Source organism: Sturnira hondurensis, unplaced genomic scaffold (genome assembly GCF_014824575.4).
Source record: "Sturnira hondurensis isolate 20B ecotype Veracruz unplaced genomic scaffold, ASM1482457v3 Scaffold0019070, whole genome shotgun sequence".
NCBI lineage: Eukaryota > Metazoa > Chordata > Mammalia > Chiroptera > Phyllostomidae > Sturnira > Sturnira hondurensis.
This window is the reverse complement of record NW_028091701.1, coordinates 286,012-294,804: the sequence shown is the minus strand read 5'-3', so window position 1 is coordinate 294,804 and position 8,793 is coordinate 286,012. Positions and strand designations below refer to the sequence as shown.

General features: G+C 44.6%; 1 pseudogene; it reads left to right on the top strand.

Moving 5' to 3' along the window:
• Positions 1-4,857: 4,857 nt before the first annotated feature.
• Positions 4,858-5,256, top strand: LOC119004153 (ubiquitin-like; annotated as a pseudogene).
• The last annotated feature ends 3,537 nt before the right edge of the window (positions 5,257-8,793 follow it).

Here is an 8,793-nt window from a genome sequence, read left to right as displayed (position 1 = left end):
ACCACCCTGGCTGGTTTCAGAAACTGTAACTGACCTGCCCAGCATGGCTAAGGCTGAATGAGCAACCTTCAGACCATAAGCCACTAAGGAGACAAAGCTTATCTCCCTAGCAGGAGCACTACTTCTGATCATTTTACTTCATCCATAACTGGCCCCCAGTGCTTAGTTGGTTAGCTAATGACAGGGAAGATTCCCCAAGGGGGAATGACCTAAGACATGCACCATCATGTGGAGGCCCCAAGGAAGGACTTGGGGGGCTACAGCAAAAGGGGGTGATGGACCTTCACCCCTCGGCTATGATATAGCCTGAATCCTCATTCTGTCTGCAAGAAGTCTCCTCCTAATCTCTTGGCTGCCTTACTACCCCTGCATGACTTAAACCTGAAACAATGCTGGTGGTGGGTACCGCCCTGTGGTGTTAAGTGTGGGTCCCCTAAGGCAATCAGGCCTAAGAAAGAATATGTAAAATCCTGTGAAACCTGGTTTGTTTAGAATGCTCTCAATTAAATAAGGGTCCAAGCAAGAAGTACATTTGTTCCTCAAAGTTTTATAGCTCTTTAGCTATCTGACCCCAACTCAAAATAGGCCCTCAGAGTTCTTTGTTACCTATTGTTTGATCCTTATTGACTGACAATGATTAATGAGCTTTACCTGCATTCCTGTGCAAAATGAACCTAATAAAAGCCCATTGAGGAAAAGGCTCTTGGCCCTTCTCCTTTGAGAGACTGGCCACCTTTCCTCCTCAAGCAGATCATATCTTGGTAGACTTATTCTTATCCGTGGTGGCTAGGCAGGCCCTGTGGTGGAGCCCCCCACACTTTTGGAGATGATCTTGGTGATGACAATGATGTTGATGATGACAGCATCGAAGGTGATGTTCTTCAGACATCTCACACACATTGTCTAAGGAAGGACTTGAGCTGGGAAAATGCCTGGCATCTGGTGTTTATATTTTCTCAGTAGGACAGATAATAAGGCTATCTTTGGTTAGTGGGGACACTTAGGACACAGATAGAGCTTGAGGACAGTTGAGTTGGGAGAGTGTAGGGAGCTGAGCAGGTACCAGGGTCCTTTCCTGGTTTCACTTTGGAGCCAGAGTCACTGAGGCAACCAGACACATTATCACTCCCTTGGAGCTGTTCTCACATCTGCAGCTGATGTGGGTTAATGAGCCCTCTACCTTTGAAATGCTGCAAAATTTCAAGGTGGCACTGAACTCTACCTAGTGAGGTCCCAGCCACCCTACTATGTTGAGTTCAGAGGCCAGGAAGTTGGATTTCTACAGCCCAATAAGATGAACACTCAGGCCCCTAAGTTTGCCTTCTGGCATGGACACATCCAGATATGATCTGTCTGGCTGAGTCCCAAAACAGGTCCTACTGCTAATGGGATTGTTAAAGGGTAGGGAGGACTATGCGAAAGCCAGTACTTCTAAATCATAACTGCAAATTCTGTGGTCTCCCTCCCTACTGGAAAGGAATAGAGAAATGAATGAAAAATTTGCATCACCCCCAGTGCCCACTCCAAAGAGGCCACTGTGGTCAGGGGTACAAAACAGAAGTCTCAAGACCTGAATTTGAATGTCTGCTTCTTGTGACTGGATGAACTGGGCAAGTCACTTCCATCCAAACTTCACCTTTCATGTGCTTGAAATGGATAAGGGTCACAGATCAGATCATCTTACAAGGTTGTGGTAAAGATCAAATGAGATCAAGGGTGTGTGAGACCTTTGTGTGAGATCAAGGGTGTATGAGGTGCAATGCTCTGTGAAAATGCTGTTTTTCAATAGTTTGTCTGTTCTTTCTGACAGTGACTTAAGGAGGAGAGAAGGCACATCAAGAACTCCCCACCCAGAGAACAGGCTGACCAGAGGGGAGAGGGCAGGGAATTTCAGAGGAACAGGGGAAGGGTTTACAGGAACATGTATAAAGGACACATTTTATAAAAATTAGGGGGGGGGAGTGGAAATGAGAAGGAGATGGGGAGGGCTTGGGGTTGTCTGGGATGGGAGTAAAAAACAGAAAACCATACCTGAACAATAATTGAATAAAAAAGAAAAAAATGAAGCATCTGTTGTTTAAAAAAAAAAAGCACACCTCCCCACCCAGCAGCCAAGCACAGTCTTGAAAATCCCTGTACCCATTCAACATAAAGTAGCACTGAGAGAAATATATAATAATGAGGAGGAGGAGGAGGCCAGTAATGAAAAGCGAGGATGAGGGAATATAACTTTATCAGTGAAGATGTCTTCAGCAGCAGGCAATCACTCAAACGTCTTAAACAATGAGACAATTTATAAACTATGAGACTGTATGTCTAGTGGAAGAAGAGGGTGGGCCAGGGGGTAGTATGATCCACTTAACAATACCATCAAAAACAGTGTTTTCCATCATCCATTCTGCCATCCTCAGCATGTGTGGGCTTTGTGCTGCCTGCCCTCCTCATGACTTGCGATGGCGTCAGCAGTTCTAAGTTTCACATCCAGTTCATTGAAGGAAAAGAATGGGGGAAATGGAGAAAACAATGTAGAGGAGAAATGGGGTCACTTCTTCCTGTATTTTCTCCCTTAAAAGGGAAGAAATCACTCCCAAAAGGAGCTACCAAACCTGCCCGTACATGTTTCATTGACCTGATCTGGACCCTTGCTCACTGTCTGCATATCTGTCTGCTTGAAATGGATCAACCACCTAGATTGATGGTACTGCCACCACCTGACTTGCAATCCCTTTCTGGATGTACCCTAATGTCCAGCCCATCTGGCTTCCAGACAGTGGTTGTTGAGTGGTAGCCACAGCCTGGAAGTCAGCCAAAAGTAGGTTCATTTGCCCCACGTAAGCCCCACTGATCCTGCCTCCTTCTCCTGACAAGCTGACCACTAGGCTACAAGAATACACAGGAAGACATTAGAACTAGAGACCCGACAAGATATTCTCCAGTTTCTCTTGGCATGTTGGTTGTACAATTTGAACAAGACTGACATTGTCCCTGTTTCCCAGGAAGTTTTCAGGTTAGAAAAGGAAGTGGATATTTACCAAACAATTATACAAATGATTGTTTGATTTCAACTATGACCAGTATGTGGAAAAAGTGGTAGAGGTTGCCATGAGAGCATACAACTGGGTCTAGAAGGTGCCCTTGAGGAAATTATACTTAAATTGAATCATAAATCAAGTAAGGCTGAGCCTAGTGAAGAAAAGGAAGAGGTGTGAGGTAAAAGAAGCTGCATGTGCAAAGTCCCTGAGACTGTAAAGAGAGGCCACAGATTCAGCAGCACTATGAGCCAGGAGAAAAGGATGAAGCTGAGGGATAGATTTAAGTCAGTATATTCCAGAGGTGGGAAGTCTTAAAATTTCTACATTTTATTTTATTCGCAATGAAACCTCTGTAAAGCAGCCAAAGCTGATTTTTTTAATCCTTTCTTCTCTATTTTCATACAATTCAAACTTCAAACAGCTGTTCTCCACAGTGCCTCAGGGCACCTAACCTGGAGCACCCCTGAAACCCTGCCAATTACAGCAGAATGCTTATTAATTTCTCCAGCAATTGAGATTTCCTGAGAAACAGGCCTGGTGCCTAAGGGGCCTGAAGGAGATGGGGTACAACTACAGCACACCCCACACACCCCACACCCCATGCAGCAGCCTAAGTGATGGGTCCACTGATGCAATCTTGTTGCTCCCCTAGTAGTTAATAATGCAATGTCTAAATGTCTTTCCCATTTAAGGTGGCGGGGGGGTGGGGCAGTTCTGCTAAAACACACACACATCTGCCACTCAAGCCCCCTCCAAACTCTGTCACAGGGTTGTGCCCCTCTCTGTGAATGCTACTTGAACACTGTCAACAACTCCAGCCAACTCCCACCCTGCCTGGCTGCCTGGGTGACCTCCATTATTTATGACAGGGAGTGAAATTGATTGTGGTTGAAAGATCCACACTGGAAACAAATGAACTCTTCAATTATTGCTGCACGAATAAATCTGTTTCCAGAGTCCCTCTGGGGAGCAGGCATCTAACCCCAGGTTCAAGGTAATAGATATTTCTTTTTTCCCCCAATTTTTTTTATTTAATTATTTTTCAAGTACAGTTTTCTGTCTATTACTCCCATCCCATCCCACCCCCCATGCTCCCCCCCTCCCTCCCATTTCCACCCTTCTCAGTTGATATTTCTAGATGACAAAGTACAGGTGACTCTGTTAGAATGATTATCAAGTTTTAAGATTCCCAGGGTCAAGTGATTCTTCCTGCTGCTCCTGGTCCCCCTATTTTAACAATGCTTTCCCGTGTGTGCTCCCAAAACCTTTCCCCTCTGCTGGGTGCATGACAGAGATATTTCTGTGCTGTGAGCTCTGGTCATCCCTAACCCTTTTTCACAGGAAATATGCACTGAGTGTTAATGGGGTTACAGCCCAGCTCGAACACCCTGAGATTAACAGTGTTCTGTATTTCAGCCAAGCTGAAATACTTCTTCCACAAAAAGCCACCAGCTCAGGAAAATTTAATGATGACCTAACCCATTAAGACAACAAACAGACAACTTCTCCCAATCTTGGGTTTAATCTTATTCCCCTTCCTGATAGTAGAGAGGCTTCCTGGATAAGGAAGAGAGGAAGACAGTTCAGGGTGTTGGAGGCCAGTTGGGCACCAAGCACTGAGCCAGCACAAGCTCAAACATCCAATAATGGAGACAGGGGACCACAAGCCACATCTGGCCCACAGAAGTATTTTGTCTGGTATGCTCAATGTTTTTAGAAAATAAGAATTGGCAAATTTTAGATTTGGCAGTTCCCGGTTCCAGTGGTTTCCAGTTCCACTATCCTCTTTCTTCTCAGTGAGACAACAGAGCAACCTCCCCAGCAGATGAGAGATACAGGTCTCTGTGAGACCTGGACTGGCAGGACCATCACCCTCGAGGCTGAGCACAGTAACACCATTGAGAATGTCAAAGCCAAAATCCAAGACAAGGAGGGCATCCCGCCTGTCCAGCAGCATCTGATTTTTGCAGGCAAACAGCTGGAAGATGGCTGCACTTTCTCACACTACAACATTCAGAAAGAGTCCACCCTGTGCTTGGTGCTTTGTCTATGGGGCAGTATCAGTGAGCCCTCCCTCTGATACTCCCAGTTTACCCACAAATACAACTGTGACAAGGTGATCCACCGCAGGCGCTACACCTGACAACACCCCTGCGCTGTCAACTGCAACAAAAAGAAGTGCAGCCACACCAACAATCTCCACCCCAAGAAGAAGATTAAATAAGCCCCCTCCACTACCTCCTCGCCCTGTAGGGCAGCCTTCTGTCTGAATCCCGTGACCCTGGATCCGCAACACAGTTCCCTTTCACTGACTGAAAAAAAAAGAGATAAATTTCACACACAGAATTTGGCCTTCTAAAATCTGGCTACATCACACCTGCATGTCCACATGGCCCCCAGTGGCCAAATCTAGGGTTGTGTCCCTCAAGTAAGTCCCTATCCCTGCCTGGCCCAGTTCATTACTTTAACTGCCTGGGCCCTATATGCATTTGAATCTCTGGACCCTGGCACTACCCATGTCTTCAAGTTGTCACCATGACTAAGATCTCCCCTCAAGTAGCTGGGACATGTATTTTCCCAGCAGAAGACAGAGAAGACTGAGGTGCATCTGTCTTGGCCTGTGTAGATCTCATGATGACTTTTGGCCTTATGGGACCAAGACAGACAAGGTCTGGAGCCCAGCTAAAATAAATAAAATTAAATAAAATAATAAAGTGTCCTTGCTTTTTATTACTATTGCGACATTTTATAATCTCTTCCCAATTTTAGCCTCTTGTGTCACCCTAATGGCACCTATTTTATACACTGGTTTCAAACTGCTTGCGTAGAGAGACCAGAAGAAGAAAGTAAAGGAACTAAGTATGTGGGACTTTGGGCACCTGCCAGCCTGCTGTTGGGTTTAGGGAACTACAAAAGTTTTCTGGGGAGATAGAAGGATCAGATTTGTTGTTGTGATCCTCAGCCCCCAACTCAAAGGTGCTATCTTCACTGCTCACATCCAGAAATCTTAGCACTTCCTCATGGAAACTTTGTGCTTCATACTATGTCCTATCCTGCACATACACAGAAATCTGTAGTTTCCAGCTGTCTCCGAGTGATCTTAAAGGTTTCATTTGCATCTGTGTTTATCATCAATAGATTCAGCTAATAAACCTATTATACAGGACAACATGGTCTTATGGTTGCCTTTGTGTCCTACCAGTCATCAGTTTCAGGAGCAAGAATATGATGAAATCAGGTCAATTCACATTTCAGAAATAAATCCACCATGATGCCACATATAGGATTTATGTGCAAAACTTAAATTAACTAACAAGGCATAGAAAAAGCTGTAATTACTGCCTATCATTTTTCTAGCCACCTTTTTTCAACATATCCAGTCAGTTTGCTCCTTTCCAGATCACATGCTTTCTAGTGAGACCAGCCACCATGGCCCCTCCCAGCTGGACCAAGGACTCATGCACAAGGCAATATGAGCTAAACAGAATTTGAAACAATTCTGTCTAGGGAGGGGAATTTCCTGATATGTACAAGTTACATAAATTTATCCAAGTGAAGCTGGATATACAAATTGAGAGGAGATCATTCTCTACCATCAAATATAGTCGAGGAGGATTCTACAGGGATGGTCCAAATTAGGAGCACAAAATTCAGCTCTTAATAAAGCAATTTTTTCACATCACACACACACACTCATGGCATTATTTTCTCCAAAGACAGGCCATGACTTGCAGCAACATGTATGCAAAGATGGCCACAAGCCATCCAGTGCTCCAAGAACAAACAGGCCTTCCAGAAGTTTGTTCTTGTGATTTAATAAGCTGTCAGCATGGTAGTGATGCCAGGTTCAAGCCTGTCATGTTCTCCAGTTTTCTAGAAGAGAGTCACCTGCCCAACAGCTCTCAGAAAAGCCCCAAACCAATGGCAGCCTTTGCTGTACTCATGTATAGCAGAGGGCCTTTGTCAGACCCTCTTCTAGGCATAGTCATGCCCACTGGTGGTCACCTTAAGCCTTCAAGCACTGAAGCTACCTTGCAAGGACAGTGGAAAGAGAATGGTCCTCTTCCTATGTCTCACTCTTGGTCATCTATATTCCCAAGAAGGCCTGGTTGGGCCCATAGCTTCACAAGGTTGTACATTGACAAAGTTCTTTACTGCCTTCCCCTACCTCTACTAGGACTTCAAAAATAGTTTAAAAGGCCAGGAGAGGGAAAGATATCATACTCCATCTCTACACTGTAATAACCTCAAATCTCCAACTCAAACCCACAAGTACCCATCAATATCACCACCAGCACCAATGAGTTACTTGTCTCCAAACAAAGAAATGCACAACCCAGAGCACCATGGAATGGACTTCCATAACAGGGAGTAATCAGCATGATGTTCTTTTTTGCTCCCTTATTGATTTGGCTAAAATATATATAACATGTGCATTACATATTCATACTGCATGGCTTTCTCTCCAAACCAAGAAGTTCCCACCCCAGCTCCTACCCTGCCAGCCAAGGATGGATGGTTCAATTTTTCTAATGCCTCACTCCCCTTTTCCTCCTCAAAATTTCTATGAAAGCACAAACATCTGAGTGTTCTTAATGATATTTAAGGGATTTGTTCTGCCCTAGATTTGGGTTCTGTCTCCTTGTTCAAGGCTGATGTTTCTCTTTTTCAATCTTTTTACCATATTTCAACAAATACCAATTTTCTACCCCATGACAGCCTTGTCAGAGTGTTTCTTGTGGTACTAACTAGTTGTGTGACTATGGGCACATTACTTAACTATTCTGTGCTAATTACTCCTATGTAAAATGGGAGTAAAAATAGCAACTGTAGTAGAAGGTAATGAGTATTAAACACATTATTAGAACAATGTCCAGCACACCTAGGGGCACTTATAAGTGTGTTTATCATCTTGCCCTTTAGAAGCTCCCAGTCAAGTGAGGTGGAGGTAGGGAGACAGAAGAATACACATAGAGCCTGAGGAGGCACTCCCAACTAGCTGGGGCAGAGGGGCACACAGGAAGAGGGCACAGCGGGAGGAATGACAGATCCAGGAAGGAATTCCTTCAACAGTGACACCAAATTAGATCCTTAAATATGCACAGGAATTAGTCAGGAGGCACATCTAGGAAGTTAGTTCCTGGCAGAGAGAACAGCCTGTGCAGAAGCAGAGGCAAAAAAGGCATGGTCAATTTTATGTGTCACTTCAACTGGCCACAGTGTACCCAGATTAAACATCACTTCTATGTGTGTCTCTGAGGGTGTTTCTGGATGACATTAGCATTTGAATCAGGCAACTCAGGAGACTAGGTGGCCCTCTCCATGTATATGGGCATCATCCAATCCACTGAAGGTTGAATGTAACAAAAAGAGGAGGAATGAAGAATTTGCCCCTTTCTTCCTGCCTCAGTTATGCCGGGGCATCTCATCTTCTGCCCTCAGACTGGGCTTTACACCACCTGTTCTCCTGGTTCTCAGGTCTTCAGACTTGGGCTTAATTACACCACCAGGTTTCCTGGGTCTCCAGCTTGCAGACAACAAGCATATCATTGGGCTTCTTGGCCTCCATAATCATGTGAACCAACTTCTCATAACAGATAGATATAGATGTAGACACAGACACTGATACAGATACAAATATAGATCTCCTATTGGTTCTGTTCTTTTGGAGAACCCAACCAGAATTACAAAGAACAGCCTAGCAGGAGCAATGCATCCTGAAGGGAGTGTTCTATAAAGCTCCTATGGGGGCCAGATTGTG